The sequence below is a fragment of the Danio aesculapii genome, chromosome 11, assembly GCF_903798145.1.
Source record: "Danio aesculapii chromosome 11, fDanAes4.1, whole genome shotgun sequence".
In the NCBI taxonomy this organism is placed as follows: Eukaryota; Metazoa; Chordata; class Actinopteri; order Cypriniformes; family Danionidae; genus Danio; species Danio aesculapii.
Window position 1 is genome coordinate 34,453,612 of NC_079445.1, and position 14,737 is coordinate 34,468,348.

Below are 14,737 nucleotides of genomic sequence, written 5' to 3' on the forward strand. Positions count from 1 at the left end.
ATCAGGGTCTCATAATCTTTCAGAAATCACTCTAAAGTGCAAATTTAATGCACTAACAGCATACGTTTGAAGATAATGTTGGAAATTCATTCATTTTTCTTTTCGGCTTATCTCATTAATCAGGGTCGCCACAGCGGAGTAAACCGCCAACTTATCCAGCATATGTTTTACAGCGAATCACTTCCAGCTGCAACACAGTACTGGGAAAACATCCATACACCTCGTTACACACATACACTATGAGCAATTTAGCTTATGAAATTCACCTACAGTGCATGTCTTTTGACTGTGGGGGGGAAACGGGAGCATCGGAGGAAACCCACACGAACACAGGCAAAACATGCAAACTCCACACAGAAATGCCAACTGACCCATCGGAACTCGAACCAGCAACCTTCTTGCCGTGAGGCGACAATGCTAACCACTGAGCCACCGTGTCACACGAATGTTGGAAATTGTTGCTTAATATTTGTTTTGAGGAAACCCTCTTATGACTTTTTAAACAGCATTTGTTTGACATAATAAATGTTTTTAACAATATCTTTGTCATTTGAATAAAGGTAATGTGTTATCATTAAAAAAGTATTAATTTCCAAATATATTAACCATAATGTTGAAGAAATACTACTTAAGGAGACACAACAAAATACAATAATGTTAAGAACAACAGCACAAATGAGAAGAAATCATATTAATGCTGTTTTTTAATGATTTTTTCCACAATATTACTGTTTTTGTATCAATAATAAAAGTTTGCCCTTTAAGATGTATAAATGTATATATGACTGCCAGTTTATTGCATGTTCTTGCGTACTTTATTAGCAACAATAAAGGACAAACTAAAATGATTTTACTAATATATTTATTATTATTTTTAAATCATAACTTTTTTTTATCTAATATATAAAAATAATTTACCTTTTTTTTTATTTGTTTAATTGTATTTCTTTACATGCTGTTTTTTATGCTATTATTTATCTTTTATTTCATTGTTAGCACTTTGATCAACTTTGTAGTTTTAAAGTGCGCTATAAATAAGTTGCAGTTGTGCCCACCAAACCAGAGTTGTGTCCTTCAGATGGTGCACTAACTCCTTATTGCATTTCAAATCAAACTTAGTCCAACTTACAATCGACAAATATTTGTTTTTCAACTCTTATCATAATAATTACACTGTATGGTATATCATGTATACACATTTCAGCAGAAAGCCTAGTGGTAAATATTTTGTTAACTTTATTCAGTTATCTACATGATACATAATATCTACATGACAAAATGTATAAGCACGATTAATGACTATTATTGATGAAAGAGTTAAACAATGAAGGACAGACGAAATGCTTACTTAATGATACCTTTTTAAAGACCTTATCAGAATATTTTAAAGACCTCGTCGCCACTTTAAGTTCTAATCATATCAAACCTTTAACTTGTTAAAGGTTTTATTAACTTAACTGTTATTAACAACTGTTTATTAAGTGAATGGAGCACAAACATGCAACAGAACTCAGATAAGCACGGAAGAAACAAAGCTTGAAAGAATAAATTACGTGGTTGTTTTCAGCGACAGGCTTCAGCCACTGTTTAAACTCGTCTTTCTCCAACCAGGAGTACGCAAACTTACATTTTCCCATTTTGCCGTCTGTTTCGCTCTATGGTTTAACTACACGTGGAGAGCGTACATCACCTTCATGCATTGTCGCAAATTACATCACTCACCCTGACGGGAACCAATCGCGTGGGTACGCGTGGGTTGTTAATATTAGAAGAAAAATAGTATTTTCATGCTTTTTTGGAGTCAAACACTTTGGACAATGCTTGAACCAAATTTAAGACCTTAATTAAGGACCTTAATTTTCTCATAATTGATTATTGACTTTTAATACTTTCTAAGAGCTATAGACACCGTTTAAAATGTTATTTTTTGTAATTGTATTTTTATAGTATTCTTTATATGCTATGTTTTACCTTTTATTACATTGTTAGCACTTTTGTTAACTTTGATGTGTGTTAAGTGCGCTATAACAAAGTCCCTATTCTATAGTCTTTGGCTATATATTCAGTAGCTGTTGCGTTCAGCAGTGGCGGGTTGTGTCCAGAAGATGGCGCACTGACCTCTAGTTTGGTGGGCTTGTTGGAGTGTTTGCTGGGTTGTCGGCGTAGTGCCAGTTGATCTTGGCAGCTGTCCATCCTTTGGGGGCACCGCGTCTGCAATAATGACCAGGTCCAGCGGCTGAATCAGCCACAGTCGCGCCACAGAGATGGCCGTCAACATATTGTCACCTAATGAAAAAACATGGACAAAAAAAAAAAAACAAAAAAAAACATTGTAATACTCAGTACAAAAAGTGCAATTCCAGGCACATCGTACCTTTTGGACAATGTCATCTGGCCAGAATCCAGGACGTTGCTCATGATTGAAGAGTGGGTCATGAACAAACTCAATCTGCTTACATTCACAATGCCGCATTCAGCCTGGTCTGAACTTTGGAGCGCTTGGCTGGTAATCTGGAGAGCTGAGAAGCTTATTAGACGAGATTCCAGAAATACCTAATGAATTAAGCTTCAGAGCTCCCAGACTCCTGTGTGTCTGAGGCTGGACAGTCTGAATGGTCGACATCTTCCAACTACAGCGGCAGATTCATTGCTCGTCCACTTAAATGAGGTAAGTGGAGGAAGCAGGTTTGTAGGAGATAGTATATATATATAAACTAAAAAAAAAAAAAAAGAAGGAAAAAACGAAACTTTGTTGTACTGTAATCAGGTTGAACAGCGTTGAATGCAGTGCCTATCGTTATCGATTATTTTCACATAGTTGGCATCAAGAACGAACATAGAAATATTGTACTAAATGGTTCAGGACAAAGCATTGAAAAGGGCAACTGGAAAACATCATCAACACATTTATACTGCATTTTCAAAAGTAAAACTGTACATTTGACTCGGAACGATTAACTGGACAAACTTCATGTCCCATTGACTCTCCATTACACCTGCTTTTTATTCTCACTCAAATTATTAGTTTGAATCACATTTTGTATTAAACTAAAACGAACATCATTCTGGTATAATAATAATATTAGTAATATTAGTAATATTAGTAATATTATTATTATCATCATGCAATATTTTTTGCGATCAGGATTTAATATTGACGATGCCTTTGTATTTATAATACATTTAGCTCTGTGCACTCGTCTATTGTTGTATAATAATAACTTTAGTCCTTTTATGTTCTAGTGAGATTTTTCCTCTGTCCTGGAAGAATGTGGTTGGATTACTTTGTTTCTGTACTGTTGATGGTTTAAATGATAACTAGGTCTACTTTTTTTAAAACAAAATTATCACGAATTACTGTCACCGAAATAAAACATTCATTTTTATTTAAATAAGACCCTGCTACTGTTTCACTCATACCTTTGCCTAATCCTACTTGAAAATGTGGGAATATAATGAGGACAATATAATGATGATGATAATATAGTAATACTACTACTACTACTACTATACTACTACTACTACTATAATAATAAAATAATAATAAACAATGTTAAAGCTTTTAAAGACTATGCAGTATAGGGTAGAATGAAAAACAGAGCATGTAAGTCAAAATAGTTTGCTTACATGAGTGTTAACTGAAATGGGATAATTAAAAGTGAAAATAATAATAATATTTACAATTAAAACAGGATTGAATGAAGACATTTAAATTAAGGATACTTTTCACAAATTCAGGATGCGTGCAATCCTGCCATTTGTGTCAGACCGCACACCACAGACCAGCTGATTAATGGAGAGGAGACAGAGTGATGAAGCCAATTATGATTGGGGATGGTTAGGAGGCCATGATGGACAGGCTAGTGGGCAAATTTGGCAACCACCCCTACTCTTTTCGAAAGACATTCAGGGATTTTAAACAACAGCAGAGGTCAGGACCTCGGTTGAACATTTCATCTGAAAGACGGTGCTCACTGAGCGTATAGCGTCCCCTTCACTATACTGGGGCGTTAGGACCAACAAAGACAACAGTTAAGTGCCCCCTGCTGGCCTCACTAACACCACATCCGGCAGCAACCTAGCTTTCCCATATAGTCTTCACCCAGGTTCTGACTGGGTGCAGCCCTGCTAATCTTCAATGGGCCATGTGAGAGAAATTGAGTAAAAAAAAGCTCTAAGTAATTTTCAGTGAAGAGCATCAACTTATATTTTAGGAACAACTAAATTATTTGACCATACACACAATATTATTATCATCACCATATTTACATTCTTCAAGTAAGATGAAGGAAAAGTAATGTCAGTGAAACAGTAGCAGGGGGTTATTTTAACGTTTTGATGTTAATGCAAGGTGAGTTTGAATTAAACTGTAGTTACAGTTTATACAAACATTTTGTACAGAAAACAAAGAAATTAAACCATGTTCCTCTAGGACATAAGAAAAAACACAAGAACATAAAAAGACTAAAAGATAAATACAGACATGTGCACAGAGCTACATGTTTTACAAATGCAAAGACACTGTCAAATAATAAATCCTGGTCATACAATGTATATTACGTGACCAATATTCATCTAGTGTAATACACAATATGTGATATTTGATATGTGAACAAAAATGAAAAGCATGTTTGTGAAGAGTAATGGGAGATGGTTAAATCACTGCAGAGTAAAATTTCCAGTTTTACTTTCCAAACTGTGGTATAAATGTGTTTTCCAGAAGCTGTTTTGAATCCTTTGTCCTAAACCATTTAGCACAACACCTCTATGTTCGTTCTTTGTGCCAACTGTGGATAAAAAGTTTGATAAAAAAAGACTGCAGTGAGTTTAAAGTCTGTGTGAAATAGTCAGACTTTGATTGAAGATTACCAAAACAAACTTTTTTTTTTTCAGTTGATCTTGCACAGATTAATTTTTCACCTAAAGCAAATATGTGCGCTAACAAAAAACATGAATATTTTTGATTTCCCACAGATTTTCACTGCGGGAGCTGTGTTCAGCTGTGTGATGTGTGCAAGCAAAGGGGACTGCGATTTGTCTGGGGAGTGGGATTTCAGAAAAAGGTGAGTGTACTGTGTACCTGCCTTAGGCTCATACTGACGCACTCTAAAATTAACAAATAACTGCACCAGTTTCAGTTGTAATAAAAGTATTTGGTGTTTTAAACAACGTGACGCATGAAGTCACAAAGGTAAGCATTGAGTTAAAAAACACTTGCGTTATGTCTGGTGCCGCATTTGACTGGTGTATTCCCATGAATATGCCTGGCGACAGAACAATTATTTAAAAACAGTTCAGTTTGTTTCACCACAGTTACACATAGTTGGTCATTATTGATGCTCAGTAGTGCTGTAGGGACTAATCAGTCCAGTACATTACAGTCACAATCACTAAAAAACTATTTTGATTTCTCTTTTTAGTTTCTACACTAGTGTGAAATCTATGGACAAGTGAATAGGATATATGCTTGTCTGTACGGACGCTCTTTTAAAATCCAAGCAAAACAGAAGACTTATGAAAAGGATAATCTACACTGCTGCCTTGCTATCACACTTGCTGCCTTAAAATTTTAGTTGACTCAATTCGACAGACTAAAATATTAAGTTAAACTATGTATAACTTCAAAAATGTAGTTAAAACCTGATTAACTTATTAAAATAAGTTAAAGCAACATGAAAATATGCAAATTACATCATTTGGGAAATATTTAAAAAAAAATAAAAATAAAATCAAGGAGGAGACTATTTCAACTATGTAAAAACAACTTTTTTTTTGACTGGGATGGCCTTCATGAGAGACTACCTGTGCAATGATTCAGTGGATTTGATCTTTGAGCTGTTGTGCACACACAATTTATATATGGATACAAGATTTTTAACCATACATATCCATTAAATTAAGCTACAGAAGTGTCTGGCTCTAGGAGTAAAAAATATATTTATAAAGACTTTTGTCTGTGGCATAATTTTGGACTGCAAATCAACACAAAATAAGGCTGCAAATATTAAGAAAAGCAATCATTTTAGACTGCAAAATTCTGAAAAAAGTCCCACGAAATCCTGGGGACTGGTCATTTGTTTTTTTCAGTATAGGTTATCCAAGCCTTTTTTTTCCACATATAGAAGCGTCAAAAAAATGAATGAATAAACAAATAAATGTATTAATAAATATAAAAATAAATATAAAAATAAATAAATATTAATTAATGAATAAATGAATGAATGAATTAATAAACAAGTAAACTAATAAATAAATAAATGCAAGTGCATTCTAAAATGAGACAAGAAAAAAAAAAGCTACAACCACTATCAAAATGAAGTACTTTTAAATAATTTTCAAGTCATTTTCAAGAAAGCATTCAACAAGCACATGTGGCTGAGTAGTTATGTCCAATATCTGGCAGCTTTGACAGTCATCTAGACATTTTTTCTATAATCAAACCCTTCAAGTCAGTATAGAGGCATTCTTTGTGGATCATAACAAGATTGTCTGTTATATAATAGCTGATGCTAGTGGCTGAATGTGTTCCTGTGATACAAGCTTTCCCAAACAGTTGCAGAACAGCACTTGGAGACCATTCAGAAGACCTGATCTTTAAACTATACAAATCGATATCTCAGAGGCAGAGAGGAGGTCATAGGATGTTGTATTTACAATTGGCCTGCTGTTGGGTAATGTACAAATTTATGTCCAGACACATGTCAAAACAAATCACATGCTGCCGCACATAAGCAGCGATGACGTGGGAATATTCACAGAAAGTTGCTGCTAGAACAAACTGACCTTGACTGCTCATGTGATCTTGTCTTGTTAAGAGTCACACAATGCCTTTTTGCGGTTAGAATGTAAAACATAGGCTCGGGGGTGGGGGGGTTGTAGGTTAATGCAAAGTCTAGAGACAATTTGGGTAATGTTAAAGGGTTAGTTCACCCAAAAATTGTAATCAAGTCTCACTCTGATATTGTTGCCACTGTATAGTCTTCTTCTGACTTTTTGGGGCCATTAAATAATAAAAGATGCTCTCATTTGTTCTCATACAAATGTAGTCTTGTCGTTGATCCCAGTTGTAAGAGCAACAAATAATAATTTGACTTCGAGTTGATCATTTGGCAGAAGGTCGATTTTTCTGTTGAACTGCATCCCAATCATCACAAATACTGCAGAAGACCTACTGGAACACACATGGACCCAAGATTCACACAAAATCAGTCAAGTCTGGTGAGAGGAAAGTCATGGTTTGGGGTTCCATTTAGTATGGAAAGATCTGCAGAGTGGATGGCAACATCAACAGCCTGAGGTATCAAGACATTTGTGCTGCCCATTACATTACAAACCATAGGAGGGCAAATTATTCAGAAGGATAGAGCTCCTTCTCTTACTTCAGTTCAGCCTTTAAATCAAAGTTCCTGAAAGCAAAGAAGGTCAAGGTGCTCTAGAATTGGCCAGCCCAGTCACAAGACATGAACGTTGTTGAGCATGTCTGGGGTACAATGAAGGAGGGGCCATTAAAGATGAATCCAAAGAATCTTGATGAACTCTGGGAGTCCTGCAAGAACGTTTTCTTTGCCATTCCTGATGACTTTATGATAAGCAATTTGAATCATTGCAGAGATGTATGGATGCAGTCCTCCAAGCTCATGGGAGTCATTCACAATATTCATTCTTTTTCCACTGCACCATGACTTTATATTTATACTGTACATTATTTCTGTTAAGTGACAAGATGTTTGTCACTTTATCTTATATTTGGTCAAATAAGCCTAATCTAGAGGCCTTAGCTTTCATATAAGCCACTTCTGATACCAAATGATCAACTAGAAGTCAAGTCATTATTTGTTGTTCCTAAAACTTGGATAGGTGACAAGACTTTTGTTAGGTATATGAGGTGGGCTGTGAGCAGCATGAAGCTTTTTTTTTTTTATTAACCGAGCCAATTAAATTGTTTACGATCGAGGCAAAAAGTGACTCCAAAATTAATAGCCTGTTATTTAACCAAAATCCTGACCTCGGTAGTAGCCCTTCTTGCACAACTGAAGGCTACAAGCTTACATCCAAGCGCATCACTTTAAGAAAAATAGATTTCACATTTACGAGTTTCCATCAACACCTACCTTTCTCATGCAATCATTGTGACATTTTTGCAGCATTTACCATGACATGGATGAGCACGAGCAGGAAATGTTTGAAGGTTTTCTCCTTTTGTGAGACTATAAAGAAAGAAGAGCACACATTAAATGACAGAAGCAGAAGTAAATAATGTCTAAAATTTCATCTTTAGGTGAACCTTCACTGTAATTAACTAAAAGCCAAAAGCCAAGATCCAGTTACAGGTATTATATTGCTTACACTCATTAAAAAAAAAGATAATTTCTTCATTGTCTGCACTTTCCTAATATCTCCATGTGCTTCAGTTCCTTCCTGTTTGTGTCTGTCTGCCATCACATAGAGGTAAACTTGAAGAAATGAAGGTTATATTATTAGGTGAACATACCAAATAAACAATATAACTTTTTTATACACATTGTTAATTGCACAATTTATTTTAGTGTATTTTCAAAAGTATCGTTCAAAAGTGACCTTAAAATGGTATTAAAAATTAAAAACTGCTTTTATTGTAGCTGAAATAAACCAAATAAGTCTTTCTCCAGAAGAAAAAATATTATCAGACATACTGTGAAAATTTCCTTGCTCTGTTAAACACCATTTGGGAAATATTTTAAAAAGAAAAAAGGAGGTCCAATAATTCTTACTTCAACTGTATATAAACAATGCAAAACAACTAATTCTATCAGCTGTTTGGTTTCTATTACCTTTTTCTTTTTTTAGTAGAGAGATAAAAAATATATAACAAATCTGCCAAAATACAAGACATGTAAACATTGTAAACCTTGATCAGGACATGGTAAATAAAGTCTGCTAAACAACAATCTGATTTCTGATAACATGCTGAATCAGTAAACCAAGGATTCAGTTTGTGCCATTTATTAAAGAGCAGTACTCTAGTTAGAGAACAGAGAAAAATACAAACAATATTTATTATGAACAAATTAAATGAATATAAAGTTGAAGTCAGAATTATTAGCCCCCCTGTATTTCTTCCCCCAATTTCTGTTTAACGGAGAGAAGATTTTTCTTCAACATTTCTAAACATAATAGTTTTAATCCCTCATTTCTAATAACTGATTTATTTGATCTTTGTCATGATGACAGTAAATAATATTTCACTAGATGTTTATCAAGATTTCAGCTTAAAGTGACATTTCAAGGCTTAACTAAATAGGAAAGTCTAACAATGGTTTGTTCTATAGACCAATGGTTCCCAAAGTGGGGGAGCAAAACAATGACAGGGGGTCCCTTGTGAATTCCAAAAGTCATATAAATTTTTCTGTGACGTCATTTACTTACGCATTCTTTAAATTTAAAGGTCCATGCTCCAATACCCCCATAAGTGGATCCGTGCTCTCATCAGTTGGAATAGAATAAGTTTTGCATAGTTTTTGATAGAGACATTTTTCTTTCTCCTATGATTACTGACATGTGCAGGAACCACCAAAATTAATTACAGCAACCTAGAACACAGAACTTAAAGTTACACTTGCAAATTTTTACAAAAAAGACTTACCAAAAAAAAATAATAATAAAAAAATAAAAATAAAAACAGACAACATATACAATTATTTTAATTACTTTCAGCAGTGTTTTATGAAAATTCAAATGGTTTTCTTTAAAAAGATACCAAACTTTTGCATTTACACCTCTGCATGTGAATTTGGGAAGCCTTTTAATTTGGGTAGGCGGAAAATCCAGGCGGAAACCCCAAAACAGCACTTCACTTTAAAAGGTAAACTATAAGAATTGCCATATTTCATCCGTAACAGAAGATAAAAATATCAGCTAATAGTTACATAAAACAACAACAACATGCAAATAAAAAGCCGACAGCCTTTCAATAATTTTTTATAGGATTGGGTGTAGGGTTTACGTTAGATGAACAACACAGCAATAGCGTCAGCTGCAGCAGATTGATTTTATAGCACCAGGTTAAACTTAACACCTTGATGGCAATTAAATACATAAAAATAAATACAGGACACAAATGAACATTGAGGATGATCTCAGAGTAGCGGTCTTCAAAATTAAACCAAGAATAGTCTTGTGCTGAAAACATTGTGCCCACCAGTTTCATTAGCTGAGGTTAATATTAAATTAAACAGATTAATAAGTGACAATAAAAATGATATGGATGTTAGACTGTTGCACTTTGTAGTTAGTATTCATGTTTTTATAGGCCGATTGTTTGTGTGCAACATTGGTATGTTTATAACCACCTCCAAGAAATGTGGGGGTTATTATTTTGGGGGTTGCGGACTGAAAAGTTTGGGAACCCCTGCTGTAGACAGTCAAAACTATACTGCTTAGTAATATTGACCTTAAATGGTTAAAATATATATATTTAAAACGTTTTTTTTTTTTGATCTGAAAATAAACAAATCAGACTTTCTTTCTCCAAAAGAAAAAATATTATAGGAATTACTGAGAAAAATGTCTGCTCTGTTAAACATCATTTAGGAAATATTTGGGATAATAATAATAAATACACTGTAAAAACCAAGCAGTCAACTTTATCAAATGAAATGAGTGTAGTTAACTCAAAATTGACTGAAAGTTGTTTCTACTCATTTGAAAAGAGTTTTGAACTCAGTGTTGAAGGTAATGAGTTAATAAATTCCTCATTACTCAACTTAAAGTAAGTTCACAGTATAGCTTAGTTTTTTTTATAACTCAAATGGTTTGTTGCAATCGGTTTCCTCAAACGGTTTGAGTTACCTTAACGTATTGGGTTTTACAGCACTCAGTTGATTTGAGTTCTCTTCATTTATTGGGTTTTACTGTGCTCAAATTGCTTTCGTTTCCTCAAATGGATTAAGTTGACAGTACTCATTAGGATTAATTTTTTAACTTAAATGGTTTGTTGCAATCGTTTCCTCAAAGGTTCGAGTTACCTTAACTATTTAGGGTTTACAGTGTAATAATATTAATAACAATATAATAATAATAATAATAATAATAATAATAATAACAACAATAATAAAGAAAGAAGATCAGAGACTGACTATAATTTGATAATAAAGAAAGAAGATCAGAGACTGACTATAATTTGATAATACAGAAAGAAGATCAGAGACTGACTATAATTTGATAATAAAGAAAGAAGATCAGAGACTGACTATAATTTGATAATAAAGAAAGAAGATCAGAGACTGACTATAATTTGATAATAAAGAAAGAAGATCAGAGACTGACTATAATTTGAACAACTGTATATAAAAATCAGCAATCTCTACAAAATAAAATCTGTGGGACTGAAGGTATTCCGAACACTAAGAACACTGACTCCAAAAATAAGTTTTCCATACTTATTTATTCAGCATTAATCATTACAAATACACACATTTCCCTGAGGAAATTAACCAGTCCAGCTTTAAAAAGAACCAGTGGCTAAACTTTTGCTCGTGTTTGATAACACCGTCCTCGAATGTAAATTAAAAGGACGATACAAAACCAACAAGCAAAAGTAAAGAGTAACAACGTGTACTGAATGACCTCCAGTAATCAAACACTCATATTTCTAACGCATTTGTATCCTAGAGAACGGCAGATATGACATGAAATGGCCCCACGTATGACAGAGAAAACCTAAAGCACATTTATAACTGCAATTAATTTAATGAGCGACATGACGGATATTTCAGTGTTCATCTGCAGGTGTAAAAGTGAACAAAACCGACAAAAACAAATGTGCATAAGGTGCAGGTTACGGTGACAGGATTGAATGATGTTCTCCTAGTTTAGCAGTGAACTACTGCCTCCTAGAGGAAGAGAAACTGATTGCCACACCACACGGTTCTGATCAAGACAAACCATTTAAATAATAATAATAATAATAATAAAAAACAAACCATCAGCATAGACAGTAACAATAATTAAAAAGAAATAATTTAACATCCCCAATCCCAAAATTCAGCATCGCATTCACATTATTAAGGACATACAGGTTTAAAAAAAAAAAAAGTGGTAACACTTTATAATAACTACACGCTATGAATCATTTATTAAGCATTAGCAAAACAGTGAATTCATTATCTGTTAAGCATTAAAGCTACATTAACAGATGTTAATCTGTTTTGAGTTTATCAATCATTTGTATTTAAGAGTAGTTTGGGGTTTGTAATGTTCAGAATGAGTTAGTAAATCATTAATAAACTTATTAAAATCAACATTTCTATATTATTATTCAGGCATATAATAGTTCTAAAATCTGTACGTTACTAAATGCTTTAATAACTCCTAAATCTTCATCCAGTTTTGTGACCTATCTAAAGTGAGGACTATTTATGCTTTATAAATCCCTTTTAAAATGACAATTAAAGGCTCAGTTATATTCTAAACAGGACAATAAACAACTTTATTCATTTCTATCCATTTGAAGATACACAAATGAAACTGTTTGAAATAAAATAATCTTTGCAATCTTAACTAAAATAAAATAATGCAGTTTAAACATTGCTAAATAACATTAAAATGTTGAATCATAAGACATTGTTAAATTATTCAGCAGTGTTTAAACTTTACAGTCATTTTACGGTTTAGATAAGATATATACAGATCAAATATTTGGTGTTCATTTAATACGGAGCCTTTAATTGTCATTTATAAAGGATTTATAAAGCATAAACAGTCCTCACTTAGATCACAAAACTAGATGAAGATTGATGAGTTATTAAAGCATTTATTAACCATGAACATACTCATTCTGAACAATTACACACCCCCAACTACTCTTAAATACAAATGATTGTAAATAACTCAATACTTAGTCATGAAAAATGTATCTGTACCAAAGTACAATCATTAAGCACATTATAGATGTGCTTATAGGTTAATACAGCATTTGTATTTGCAGCTATAAACTGCTTACTAACGTCTATTAATATAGAGTTACAGCTTAACAGATAATGAATTCACTATTTGCTAATGCTTAATAGTTGATGCAGTGTTTAAAAGTTACAAAAAAGTAACACTTCATACACACTATGAACCCTTTATAACGCATTAGCAAATAGTGAATTCATTACCTGTTAAGCAAAACTTTACATTGACAGATGTTAGTAAGCAGTTTATAACTGCAGATACAAATGTTGTATTCTTGACTTATGTGTTTAATGATTGTACTTTCATACTTTAATAGTCCTTTTTCATGACTAAATTAAGTATTGCATCATTTACAAACCAGTTATTTGAGAGAAGTTGCTGGTTTTAAAGATCATTGAGTTAGTAAATGATAAATAAACTCATCAAATTAACATTCATATATCTGATTATTCAGGCATATACTAATAGTTAATGTGTATGTTAATAAATGCTTTATTAACTCATCTTCATCCTAAAGTGAGGACTATTTATGCTTTATAAATCCCTTAAAAATTACAATTAAAGGCTCTTAGTTATAATCCAAACAGGAAAAAATTAAATAAATGCCTTTATTCAGTTCTATCAATTTAACATACAAATTAACTATTAGTATCCGCCTGAATACTAAGATATATTGTGTAGATCTGAATAATTATTTACTAACTCATTCTGAATGATCTTACAATCCCAAAATACTTTTAAAATACAAATAATCTGTAAATAATGCGATACTTAACTTAGTCATGAGAAATTAATCAGTAATAAAGTATGAAAACACAACCATTAAGCACATTATACATCTGCTTATAAGTTTGCATTTGTATCTGCAGTTATAAACTGCTTACTAACGATTTTTACGATTTATACCAAAACAAATATGGAAGCCCGTCACGCCACTAAGTTAAAAATAATAAAGTCAGAATTGCGAGTTATAAAGTCAGAAATCTGAGTTATTACGTCAGAAAGAGAATTCTGACTTAACTCGCAATTCTGACTTAACTCAGAATTCTAACTTAACTCAGAATTGAGACTATAACTCAGAATTCTGACTTTATAACTCAGAATTGAGACTAAAACTATAAATAATCTGTAAATAATGCGATACTTAGTCATGAGAAATTAATCAGTAATAAAGTATGAAAACACAACCATTAAGCACATTATACATGTGCTTATAAGTTTGGATTTGTATCTGCAGTTATAAACTGCTTACTAACGTCTATTAATGTAGAGTTAATGCTAACAAATAACAAATTCACTATTTGCTAATACTTAATAAATGATTTATTGTGTGTTATTATAAGTGTTACCAAAAAAGTTTGTTTACCCATCCGGGCTCAGTAGATGGTCTGAACAAATTGCTTTCGTTTATGAATCCTTTTAACTATATATATTATTGATCATTTCACCCAGCAAAGGTGATTGTTTATTGTCTTGTTCAAGAAATGCCCAGAAAATGTATTTAGGATATGAACAAACTCACAGACATGATACGGATGAAAAGACGACATCATTGCCAAGATGTCAGATGATCAATACCATTTCAAAACATCAAACAGTACCAAGGCATTACAGAAATGGAGCAATAAAAAGACAGATTCAGCCCTTTATCAGATTAATTAACACAAAAAATGCCCCATACAGCAATATCAATCGACGAGTACTTGAAGACCAAATAAATAAATGCAAACACATAAGATCTGATTGTAGGAAAACTGTATAAACTTCATCGCTGTGGAGTTTTCAAGATAATCTATGCATCATG